The sequence below is a fragment of the Pteropus vampyrus genome, unplaced genomic scaffold, assembly GCF_000151845.1.
Source record: "Pteropus vampyrus isolate Shadow unplaced genomic scaffold, Pvam_2.0 Scaffold113, whole genome shotgun sequence".
In the NCBI taxonomy this organism is placed as follows: domain Eukaryota; kingdom Metazoa; phylum Chordata; class Mammalia; order Chiroptera; family Pteropodidae; genus Pteropus; species Pteropus vampyrus.
In genome coordinates this window covers 1,319,779-1,331,687 of record NW_011888894.1, presented here as the reverse complement: position 1 = coordinate 1,331,687, position 11,909 = coordinate 1,319,779, and the positions used below count along the sequence as shown (strand labels likewise).

Here is an 11,909-nt window from a genome sequence, read left to right as displayed (position 1 = left end):
GGCGTGTACAGTGTGGCTATGCTAGATGAAGGGATGATTCATATCCCGAGAAGGATGGAGTAGGATAGCCAGAGATGTTATCGTGCTACTCGGAATGGCTTGCAATTTAAAATTTAAGGATTGTGTATTTCTGGAATTTTTTATTTAATATTTTTGGACCAGGGTTCACTGTGGGTAACTGAAACTATGAAAAGCTACACTCATGTAAGGGGGAACAGTTATACAGTAAATGTCTGTTTAACTTTATAGAAAAATGCCCATTTTTTTTCTAGAATTTCTGTACCATCTTGCATTTCCACCAGCAATATTTGATAATACCTTATGCTCCATTTCCTATAAGCCCTTGGTATTGCCAAGTTTTAGCCATTCTAATAAGTGTATAATAGTATCTCAATGTGGTCTTAATTTACGTTCCCTAATGGCTAATGATGTCGAATATTTTTTTATCTCCTCTTTAGTGAAATGTCTATTTATGTCCATGGCCCATATTTTAATTGGGTTGTTTTCTTATTGTTGAATTTTAAGACTTCTTTTTCTAGTCTCGATACAAGTCCTTTGTTGGATATGTGATGTACAAATATTTCCTCCCAATCAGTAGCTTGTCTTTTCATCCTCTCAACAGTCCACTGATTTCTGCTCTTTTTATCATTTCCTTCCTTTAAAGCAGCAGTCCCCGACCTTTTTGCCACCAGGGACTGGCACTCCTATGAGAATCGAATGCCTGATGATCTGAGGTAGAGCTGAGGCAGTGATGGTAGTGAGGAGTGGCTGCAAATACAGATGAAGCTTTGCTCACTTGCCCACCTCTCACCTCCTGCTCTGCGTCCTGTTCCTAACAGGCCACAGTCGGGTACCAGTCCACGGCCTGGGGGTTGCAGACCCCTGTTTTAAGGAACAAAAGTTTTTATTTTGGCAAAATCCAATTAATCAATTTTTTCTTTTCTAGATTATGGTTTTGGTATCATGTCTAAGAATTCTTCTTTCCTCATGAAGATTTTCCACTATGTTTCCTTCCAAAAGATTTATAGTTTTATGCTTTACATTTAAATTTGTGATCCATTTGAGGGTGTTCCTTCATCTTCTACTTTCTAGAAGAGATTGTGTAGAATTAGTTATTTTTCCTTTTAACAGTGGGTAGAATTCACCTGTGTAACCATCTGGGCCTGGAAATTTCTTTCCTGGAAGGTTTTAACTACAACTGCAATTTATTTAATAGTTATAAGACTATTCATGTTGTCCATTTAATTTTGGGTTAGTTTTGGTAGTTTGTAGTTTTCAAAGAATTGGTTCATTTCATGAAAATCGTAGAATTTATTGGCATAAAGTTGCTCATAATATTCCTTAATTTGTTCCTTTTGATATTTGTACTCATGTTACCTCTTTCATTTCTGACACTGATAATTTGAGTCTTCATTCTTTTTTTCCTGGTTAGTCTCATTAGCGGTTTATCAATTATATTGATCTTCTCAAAGAACCAGCTTTTGGATTTCACTGGTTGCTCTGTTTTTTCATTTTCTAGTCCACTGATTTCTGCTCTTTTTATCATTTCCTTCCTTCCACTTGTTTTGGATTTATTTTGCTGCTCTTTTTCTAGTTTCTTAAGGAAGAAGATTATTAGATTACTGATTTGATACCTTTCTTCTTCTAATATAAACTCTTAGTGCTAAAAATTTCCCTCTGAATTTTGATAGAATGGATTTTCATTTAGTTCAAGCTTCTCTTGAGACTTTTTCTTAGATCTGTGGATTACTTAGAAGTATGTGGTTTAATTTCCCAGTATCTGGAGATTTTTGTATTACCTGTTATTGATTTCTAGTTTAATTCAGTAATGGTCTGAGAACATCTTTTGTGTGATTTCAATTATTTTATATTTGTTCATTTGCTTTATGACAGAGGATATGGCCTATCTCGTAAACGTTCCCCATGCACCTGAAAAGCATGTATATTCTTTTGATGTTGGATAGCGTGCTCTATACAGGACAATTAGATGCAGCTGGTTGACAATGTTATTCAGTTCTTCTGTATCTTTGCTTTTTTTTTCTGACTGCTAGTTTTATCTATTGCTGAGAAAGGAGTGTTGAAGTCTCCAACTATAAGGCTTCATGTATTTTTAAGCTGTTAGATGCATACGCATTTAGGACTTTTATGTATTCTTTGTACTTGACTCTTTTAACACTATGAAATGCTTTTCTTTTTTCATGTTAATTTTCTTTGCTCTGAAGTCTACTTTGTGCAATATTAATACAGACTCTTGTTTTTTTTTAAAATTAACATTTATATGGTATATCTTTTTCTATTCTTTTATTCTTAGCTTACCTATACCTCTATATTTGAAGTAAATTCCTTGCAGGCAAACATATACAGTAGTCTATTCTTATCTGTGATTTTGCTTTCCTCAGTTTTAGTTACCTGTAGTCAACTCTGGTCCAAAAATATTAAATAGAAAATTCCTGAAGTAAACAATTTATTAGTTTTAAATTGAGCACAGTTCTGAGTAGGGTGATGAAATCTTGTGCCATCCTGCTCTGTCCCTCGTGGGAACTTTGTTCAGCATATCCATGCTGTACATGCTACTTGCCCGTCAGTCACTTAGCGGTCTCTGAAATCAGATCAACTGTGGAGGTATCACAGTGTTTGTGTTCAAGCAACCCTTATAGCAGACTAATGCAAATCACAATGCTTATGTCATTCACCTCACTTCACTCATAGACATCGTATCATCTCACGTTGTTATAAGAAGAAAGTATGTACAGTACAATAAGATATTTTGAACGAGAGATTACATTCACATAACTTATTGTTATAATTGTTTTATTTTATTATTTGTTATTGTTAATATTCTACTGGGCCTAATAAATTAAACTTTATCAAAGGTATGTGTGTACAGAAAAAAATATAATATATACATATATATATGTATATATATATGTATATACTAGAAATAATCTGTGGTTTCAGGCATCCACTGAGGATCTTGGAACATATCCCGTGAAGATAAGGGGGAAGCGCCTACTGTACTTGGGTCATAGATTTTATTCATCCTGATAATCTCCATTTTAATCAGTTTGATTAGACCATTTATATTTAATTAATATGTTTGGATTTAGGAATACCAATTTGTTATTTTTTTCTATTGTTCCCTCTATTCTTGACTCTCGTTTGCTTTTTCTTGCCTTCTTTTGGGACATTTTAACTTTTTTTAGTATTTTGTTCTAATTTTTTTATTGTGATTTTGAGTATATCTCTTCAGATCGTGTTTTTCTACTTCCCTTTGTATGATGGTTTTTCTAAGGGTACTAAGATTTTTACAGTCTACTTACAATTAATATTTTATCACTTTAATTGGAACATAGCAGCATTCCACTGTGTAGGTCTATTCGTTCTTTCCTCTATATGCTATAGTTGTCTTTTATATAACATCTAAATATGTTAGAACTACCAGCAGACAATAATTTTTGCTTTCAAACATCAAATATATTTAAGGAACTAAAGTGGAGAATAGAATGTTGTATTTACCCAGATATTCACTTTTTTGGTTATTTCTTTATTCTTATTTTTTTGGTATATTAACACTGATTTTATATAAAGCCAATTTTGTCTAATATTGTATAGCCACTTCAGCTTTTTTTTTTTTTTTTGAATGGTTTATTTACTTCAGGCTTGTTAAGAGAGTCAAGATGTGTGTTTGGATGAGTCAGCGGTATAGAAGAACTTGGCTGTTGTTTGTAGAGGTGTATTTTAGAAAGAGTTGGAAGAGAAGGTGAGAGGAATTTTCTGGCCCAGATGATTGCTTAATGATTTAAAACAACAGAGTACCTAAGAAAAAGTATGTAAGGCCTAAGAGAGACCTTCTCTACAGAGTTGAATTTAACTCCTTTCACACCATCAAATTCATAACAAAGGGCAAAATAAAATGTCTCATCCAGATTTTTATTATTGTTATTGACTTAATATATGTTTTTCCACCCTTTTACTTTCACCCTATTTGTATCTTTGAATCTAAATTGTGTATCCTGTAGACAACATGTAGTTGGACATACGTTTTATCGAGTCCGACAATCTCTGCCTTTTGATTGGATACCTTAATCCCTTCACATTTAGTGTTATTATTGATATGGTTGGATTTATGTCTGCCATTTTATTTTTCATTTAATGTTTGTCTCCTGACATTTTCCCTCAATTCTTCCTTTATTGCTTTCTTTGCATTATGAATCTTTTGTAGTATAACATTCTTTTAATGACTTTTTTATTATATAGGTATTTAAAAAATTATTTTTTAGTCGTTGCTTTAGGTTTTACACATATATCTTAACTTTTCAGAATCTATTTCAGATTTATACTAACTTAATTGTAGTGATATTTAAAGGCATTATTCTTATATAGCTCTATTGCATCTTCCTCTTTGGTGCTAGTTTTTTTTCTTTTTTTAGGCGAGGCAACCTTTGGTTGACCTCACAGATTGCAAGGACCTTGTCAGTTTGCAATCTCTTATTTTTTATTTTTTATGCCTAGAGCACCTGGTCTTCCTAGGTGGTCTCCCATCCAAGTACTAACCAGACCCGACCCTGCTCAGCTTCCAAGATCAGGTGGGATTGGGCTTGTTCAGGGTAGCATGGCCATAGACTGGTGCTACTTTTTAAAACACATTACTTAACATATGTTAAAAATTCAAAAATAAATTGTTATAAATATTACTTTATATAATTTTATGTCTTTTAAAGAAGTCGAGAGAAGAAAGATGAGCAGGTATATATTTATAGAGGTTTTTTTTGTAACTTTCTTATTTACCAATTTTGATTCTCTTCATTTGTTCCTGTGGTTTCAAGTTACCACTGAGTATCACTACCTTACTGCAATACAGATTTGCTCCCACTCAATTCCTTTGTGCTATGATTGTCTAATGGATTACACTTCTCTGTTAAAAATCAAAATACGATTACATACTTGTTGTTTTATAAGTACTTTTAAAAATCACTTACGTTAAGAAAGGAAAAGAAATATGCATTTATATTGTCTTTTATAATTACTTTTACTGGTTGGTGTCTTTCTTTTTTATTAGGATTTGAATTGTTTCTAGGGTCTCTTGTTTTCCACTTCAATGACTTCCTTTAGCATTTCTGGGTAAATATAGGTCTTCTTGTACAAATTCTCTCAGGTTTTGTTTATCTGGAATGTCATGTGCCACATAATGACATTTTGGTCAAAGATGTACTGTCTAATGTTGGTCCCATAAGAATATAATGGATTATAAACAAAGTTTGCTTGCTACATTGAAAGAAAAGGCTGAACCTGACTAATGTTGAATTTACTGCTAGCTTTGGGTGGTTTAAATAGATGAGGAGGCTGAGCATGTTGTCCACCCTCGCTGTCCCTGTGTGTAGCTGGGGCCTGGAGTTGGTGAGGGAGTTAAGGAGAAGGCACCTCCCCTCTATAGCCCTCCTCCTGCCTCTCCAACACACATATGTGAGCACACATACTTTATCTTTTATATAGTATTTTTACTGTACATTTTCTATGTTTAGATATGTTTAGATACATAAATACTTACCACTGTGTTATGGTTGCCTACAGTATTCAGTATAGTAACATGCTGTACAGGTTTGTAGCCTAGGTGTGTAGTAGGCTATACCATCTAGGTTTGTATAAATGCACTCTCCAATATCTGCACAATGTCGAAATCACCTAACGACACATTTCTCAGAACATATCCCTGTCATTAAGCAACACATGACTGTATTTCACTTTCATTTTTGAAAGATAGATTTGCTAGCTATAAGATTCATGGTTGACAGTTCCCCCCCCCACCTCAACACTTTGAATATGTCATTCCACTATTTCTGGCCTCCAGTTTCTGATGAGAAATCACCATGTGATGAGTCATTTTTGTCTTGCTGCTTTCAAAATTTTTTGTCTTTCAGCATTTTTACTGTGATTTTTTTGTGTGTGTATGTGTGTGGATTTCTTTATATTACTTGGAAATTCTTGGATGTGTAGATTAATGTTTTTCATCAAATTTGGTCACAATTGTACTAGCTTTGATAAGAACTCAGGACAATAACTGCTTTTCTTGACTTGGTTTCTAAACTTCTATATATACTATATCTGGGTACACACCTAATAGTCTGACACAAATGCTGCAAAATTCAAGTATCAATAAGAACTAAGTTTTCTGGATAGTTATGTTCTTTTGCATGACGTGAAATGGCTATATGACTTCTCAAACTTTGATTATGGCCCTGTGTTTATCCCAATAGTTAGATGTGGATTTTAAATACAGAAGGAGAGCAATAGTTGCCCCCAAATCCTATTTATTAGGGTTTGAGATGAAATGGTGAAGAGATTCTTTATGTCCTTGAGACAAAGCCCCACTAACGTTAATAAATCACAGGAACGAGTTCATGATGACTATTCTTTTTTGTAATACTTTCAGGCATTGAGTAGTAACTGTGCTGAGCAGGTAGAAACTGAGCTCTGGATAGAGCTTCTCCGTACTTGTTGTCTGGCCAATCAGAAAATGGGGTGGGTAATAGAAGAGAATGGAGAACTGTGGGATAAAATGATGGTAAGAAGAAGATGTAGGATAGGATAGCTTTTTTTCTGTCAAGAATATTGACATTTTTAGATGGGAATGAGAATTTCTGTAACTGGTCGAAGGAACCTAGAAGACATAAAAGTTTGGAATAGCATGGATATAGTAGACTCTAAGATAAAAATTTTTATTTCTTAATGATGCTAGGGATATTGATGAGCGTCTTTCAATTTACAGATTTCCAGATCTAAAAGGATGCTCAACAGTTTCTTAAATGTACACACACACACACATGCACGTTTTTACCCGTTATTGTCATTCATTCTTTCATTAAATACATACTGAGTTTCTACTGTGTGCTAAGTATCATTCAAGGTATTAGAAACAAAACAGTGAAGAAAACATAAATATCCCTGACACCATAAAGCTCATGTTCTAGTGGAGAGAGACAGATGAGAAACAATCAAAAATAAATTCTGTGGTATAATGGAAGGTGATAAGTGCCACAGAAATAAACAAAGCCTTGCAAGGGGGCAAAATCAAGGAAATGTGAGGATTTTAAGAGGTTACTTTGCTCGACTTGAGGGAAATTAATTTGAAAACCTAGATGACATGAATGCTTTTCTAGGAGAATATAAATTACAAAAATGATTGTGAAGGAGAGAAATTCTAATCAAATCGGATATCATAAAATATCTAAAGAGGTTATGTATAAATGGTCATTCTCCTATGTATTTAGCGGGAGTGGAATTTGTACAGTGTAATAAACTCTTTGGAAAGTATTCTAGCAATGTCTACTAAAATTATATATATATACACACATATGTAAATCATATACATAATACATATATATGTCTTTTAGTCACACAGTCTTACTATTGGGATTCTATCTAGTATTTAGAAATAAAAATATCAGTTTGTAAGGCTGTTTGTATATGGTAATATTTGTAGTATCAAAAAGACTGAAAACAACTTCAGTGTTCTATAACAGGGTGAATAACTGATGATGGGGCCATACAATGACTATTCTTTCTCAATTAACAAGAGAATATATATGGTTTACTTGGAGACATGTCAGTAATCAGAAAAGTAGATAGCAGGCTAATGCATAAATTTTTGGAAAAGATAAAGAATTTTCCGCATTACATGCAGATAACATGTTTGTGTATATTTGAATGAAATAAAGAAATGTATGGAGGGAAACATGTCATTTTTAATATTGGTTATTTGGAGTTTTGGGAGAGCTTGTTGGCTTTCTCTTTGTGGTTTTTGGCTTGTTGCCTTAGGCAGGACTTTTAGTTTGAAAGGCAAATCCAGTAAGATGTTTTAGAAAAAGCTTTTCTTTCAGCTTTTTCTGTGCTTATTTTAATGTGAATGAAGAAAAACATCTGCTTGAGTGCTAGGTAAAAGTGATGCAGGAGACTCAGGGTAAGTGGTGTGATTCATTTGATATACATAAGGCAGGACTTGTGAGTTTTCCCAGATTTTGCCCAGTGATTGAGTTTTCACGTTGATGTAGTAAGTAATCTTGAGAAGTTACTCAGGTTCTCTCAACCCAAGGTTTTTCATCATCAAAGTGAGGGTTAAAAATATCTACCACACATATTTTTGTTGCGAAATGACATATTAAAGGATTTTGAGAATGTTAAGCTTTTAACTCAATAAGTTTTAATTTAATTCTAATTTCCTGACATTTCGAGAGGCTGTGATATACCATTGCATGACTGCTATAGGGATGCAAAAAAAATGTACAAGGCAAGAGGATAAAGACAGGCAAATTCGTAACCATACAAAGCATTATATCAAGTGCCAGATGAATATTACCTATTTTAATGTATTATTGAATGCAAAATGACCAGGGAAGACTTCGTAGAAGAGGTGAGACAATACACGTATTAGAGAAGCGCATGATTAGGATAGCACTAGCGCAGAACAGACAGAGGCTCTCATACCGGTACTTGAGTTTTGCAGTAGATACCTGAGTAGACGCAAGAGCACCCCCTTCCGAAACTAAGCTGCTCTGGCCCCTTCTCCGTGCCTCCACGCGAGCGCGGTGCGGGCGGTACGCAGGCGCGGGGAACACAGGAGGGCTCGCAAAGGCTCGACAGGCGCGCATGCGTGCAGCTCTTTGGAGGCGGTAGCTTCTTCGGCGTCGAGAGTGGAGGCTGAGTGCTAAATCGTGTGGGGCGCAAACGGGATTCGCCTGTTAGTCGGGTAGGCATAGGTAGGACTGCTGCCCTGTGGGGAGTAAGAGGGTGGAAGGCAGGAGCCCCATAGCGTGGGGTCCTGAGCCTTTCCTCTGAGATCCGGGCCGACTTATTGTATCTGTGTCGCAGCGGCTGCGCACAAAATGGCGGCGGGCAGACGGCGGGGGCGGGAGGAGGATGGGGGACCCCCGGGATGGGAAGAGAAGCTTGGCTGCCCTGTTGCCGCGTCCGCTCACCTGACTGCCCGGGAGGGCCGGGTTGGGTACCCGTGCTAGGACTGTGCTTCTGGAAGAGCCGTCTGACGCCGATGCACTGGGCCAAAGATCAAGAACAGCCCTTTGGCAAGGCCGTGGCGGCCCCTTCCCCATCGGCGCAGGGCTTGCCGAGGCCGCGCCAGCCCAGACAGCCAGAGCAGACGGTGGTGAGGGAGCACCGAGGAGGGAATAACCATTCCCATCGGGCCTTGAAGAGAGGCGTTGGAGCTTGAGCTGAGAGCCCTTTGGCTAGCGACGTGTTGTGCAAGAAACGTGGAGAGAAGAGCATGTTTGGGGCTGGGGGAGTCGGGTTGTGGGTGGATGTTACAAATCAGCGGATTTTGCTGGCCTGTGTTTCTTGCTTGCCTTGTGCGGGTATGAAAGCAGAGGAATTCTCACCCAGTGCGGGACACAGAGGGCTTATAAGTGGCTCTGATATTTATTACCAGATCTTTCAGAATAATCGTGAAAACGGATCGTTGTTGGTTTATTTTTGTCTGATTCCTATCTTGGGTCCTGTTAAAGGTAGGGGGGAGAAATAGACCATATACTTGAATCCTTAAGGGCGTTTGAAACTGATCTTTTGTCGTTAGAGGTAAATGCGAATGAAGGAGACGTAAAGTACTACAAAATTTTTAGTTGAACTAGTTAATAAAGGCTTTCTCAAGCTAATTTTTCTTAATAGAATTTGCTGTTAGGCGAAATTTAGAGGAAAAACTTTTAATCTGAAGGTCTTCTGAAGAAAAATTTGTCAGGATCCGACGATTTATGTTGGTTCAAATTCTTTTGCTAAAGAGCTTTGGAATTGTTCTCAAAATTATTTCTTCTTTTTTTCCTTCATTTGTTGTAAAGTGTAAGTTTATTTTTCAGAGATGTTTGCCGGTGCAGATTTGCAGTTAAAGTTGATGAACTGGAAAAAAAATTTTACCAAAAAAAAAAAAGATGAATTTAATGAAATTTATACAAAAAAATAAACATAATTTATATTATTTCAACATAGCTTTAAATTTTGTTGATGATTTGGTATTCTAGACTTAGTGGGCTTATGTTGCATTTTAAAAATTTGACAGCATTTATACACTTTGTTTTGTATTCCCATACACTGTAATATGCGGTTTTAAATAATTATGTGGACTAACATTAATACACTAAAATATACTGCACCATTGCTTCCTTGGTTGATTGTGTTGAAGCAAGTGTAAAAGAAAAACAGATGGAAGAAATCACAAAATCTCATTTTTTATTGGCTAGCTTTCAGAGTGTATTGTCATACATTATCTGTTAACTTGAATATTGGTTATATTTTAGTTTTGTAATCTCTTGTATGTAATCTTCCGTTATGGAGGGTGCATAAACAGATACTCTGGTTTAAAAACATTTCTTACAGTCATTGATAACTTTGTACTTTGTGGCTGTCGTAAAATTTTTTCTCTTGGGTGCTCTTAAGGTGATAATATGGAAATTTTGTTTTCATTTAACAAAGGAAAATGAGAGAAATAGTTTAGTGGAAAGAATAGGTTTTGGAATCAGAAGATCTGGATTCAAATTTCAGTTTTCCTCTTACTGTATGTGTGAGATTTGGGTAAGTTATTTTAGCCTTTCTGAAGTTTTGCTTCCTTATCTTGTAAAATGGTGATGATGCTACTTCCTGCTTGGGATTGTTGAGAGGATTAAGTGAGAATGTTTGGAAAGCTCCTATCCCTTGGCACTTAACTAGGTGCTTAATAAATGTCAGCTGTTACTTTTATTACAAATTTTTAAGTGCTTAGGCAGTGCCTTTTTATTAAAAAAAAAAATTGCACCTGTAGATACTTCCTTTTAATTAAAAAGAGGGTTAAAGGAATTTAGCTTAAATTGATAGAATTTTGGAACTGAAAGATCATCTAATTTTTCATTAAAATATTTTGCGCATCTGTAAACTTTATGTTTCTCATAGCACTTGTCAAAACATTGTAACCATTTATTTATATGATTGTTATGTTCACTTTTGTATCTGCCGCAGTGCTTGGTATGTATTAGATGCTCACATGTTGAATGAATGAACTCAGCTGGTAGTTGCCAAGAATCTGAATAAGAACACAGGCCCTTGGAGTCCAATTTCTGTTTTTACTGCTATGACTAAATGTATACTGGTCGAGGTTTACATAAATCTATCGAAATTCTTAATAAAATGCTGTACATACTAGGAAGCTGTGCTTCTAGTATGGATACCCAGTACCATAGTTTGGGCTCTTCTGCATGGAAATAGGAGCTACTGAATGTTGAAATGTGGTTTAGAGATTTTCTAAACTGAAAGTAATTGTATTTGTGGCTAAAGCCAATAGCTCCTCTTTGTATTCAACTTTACTTACTCTTTTATTGTTTCAACTTTATTTACTGTAGTCTGAAATTTATGATTGAAAATTAAAATGGAAGGGAAATAGGTGTATGGAAGATAAAAGAATAATAAAAAGGAAGAGGTGAGTCGTAGAAATAAAACATAGCTGTCTGTACTCATTTGCAATGACATGGATGAACCTAGAGGTTATTATGCTGAGTGAAATAAGTCAGAGAAAGATAGATACTATATAATTTCACTTATATGCGGTATCTAAGGAACAAAAAGAACAAACTAATCAAAAACAGACTCAAATGTAGTGGACAGTTTGACCGACAGAGGGGAGAGGTTGGGAGGCTGGGAGAATGGGGTGAAGGGTTAAAGAAGTACAAATTAGTAGTTGATAGTTGGGCACGGGGAGCATGGAAGAGGGAATGCAGTCAGCATTAATATGATGGCTAAGTGGAGGGCCAGGGGAAGGAGGCAGCAATTGGGGGGATCGTTTTATGAACATTGTAGAGGTCTAACTAATGTACTGTATACTTGAAACTAATTTAAATAAATAAATTTATTTTAAAAAACATAGCTATACTAATGATCAG

At 35.6% G+C, this 11,909-nt stretch overlaps 1 protein-coding gene and 1 pseudogene across 4 annotated transcripts in view; one reads left to right on the top strand and one right to left on the bottom strand.

The window, feature by feature from the left end:
* Positions 1-4,505: 4,505 nt before the first annotated feature.
* Positions 4,506-4,624, bottom strand: LOC111743426 (annotated as a pseudogene).
* Positions 4,625-8,596: 3,972 nt separating this feature from the next.
* Positions 8,597-11,909, top strand: part of ZNF638 (zinc finger protein 638) — a 77,782-nt gene continuing 74,469 nt past the window's right edge. For 3 of the 4 annotated variants that reach the window (XM_011365548.2, XM_011365547.2, XM_023533822.1), the window contains exon 1: positions 8,597-8,743. The gene's annotated coding sequence lies outside the window, so the exon portion shown is untranslated. Of the gene's footprint in view, positions 8,754-11,909 lie in introns of all 4 variants that reach the window. The other variant, XM_011365546.2, reaches the window with a different exon arrangement.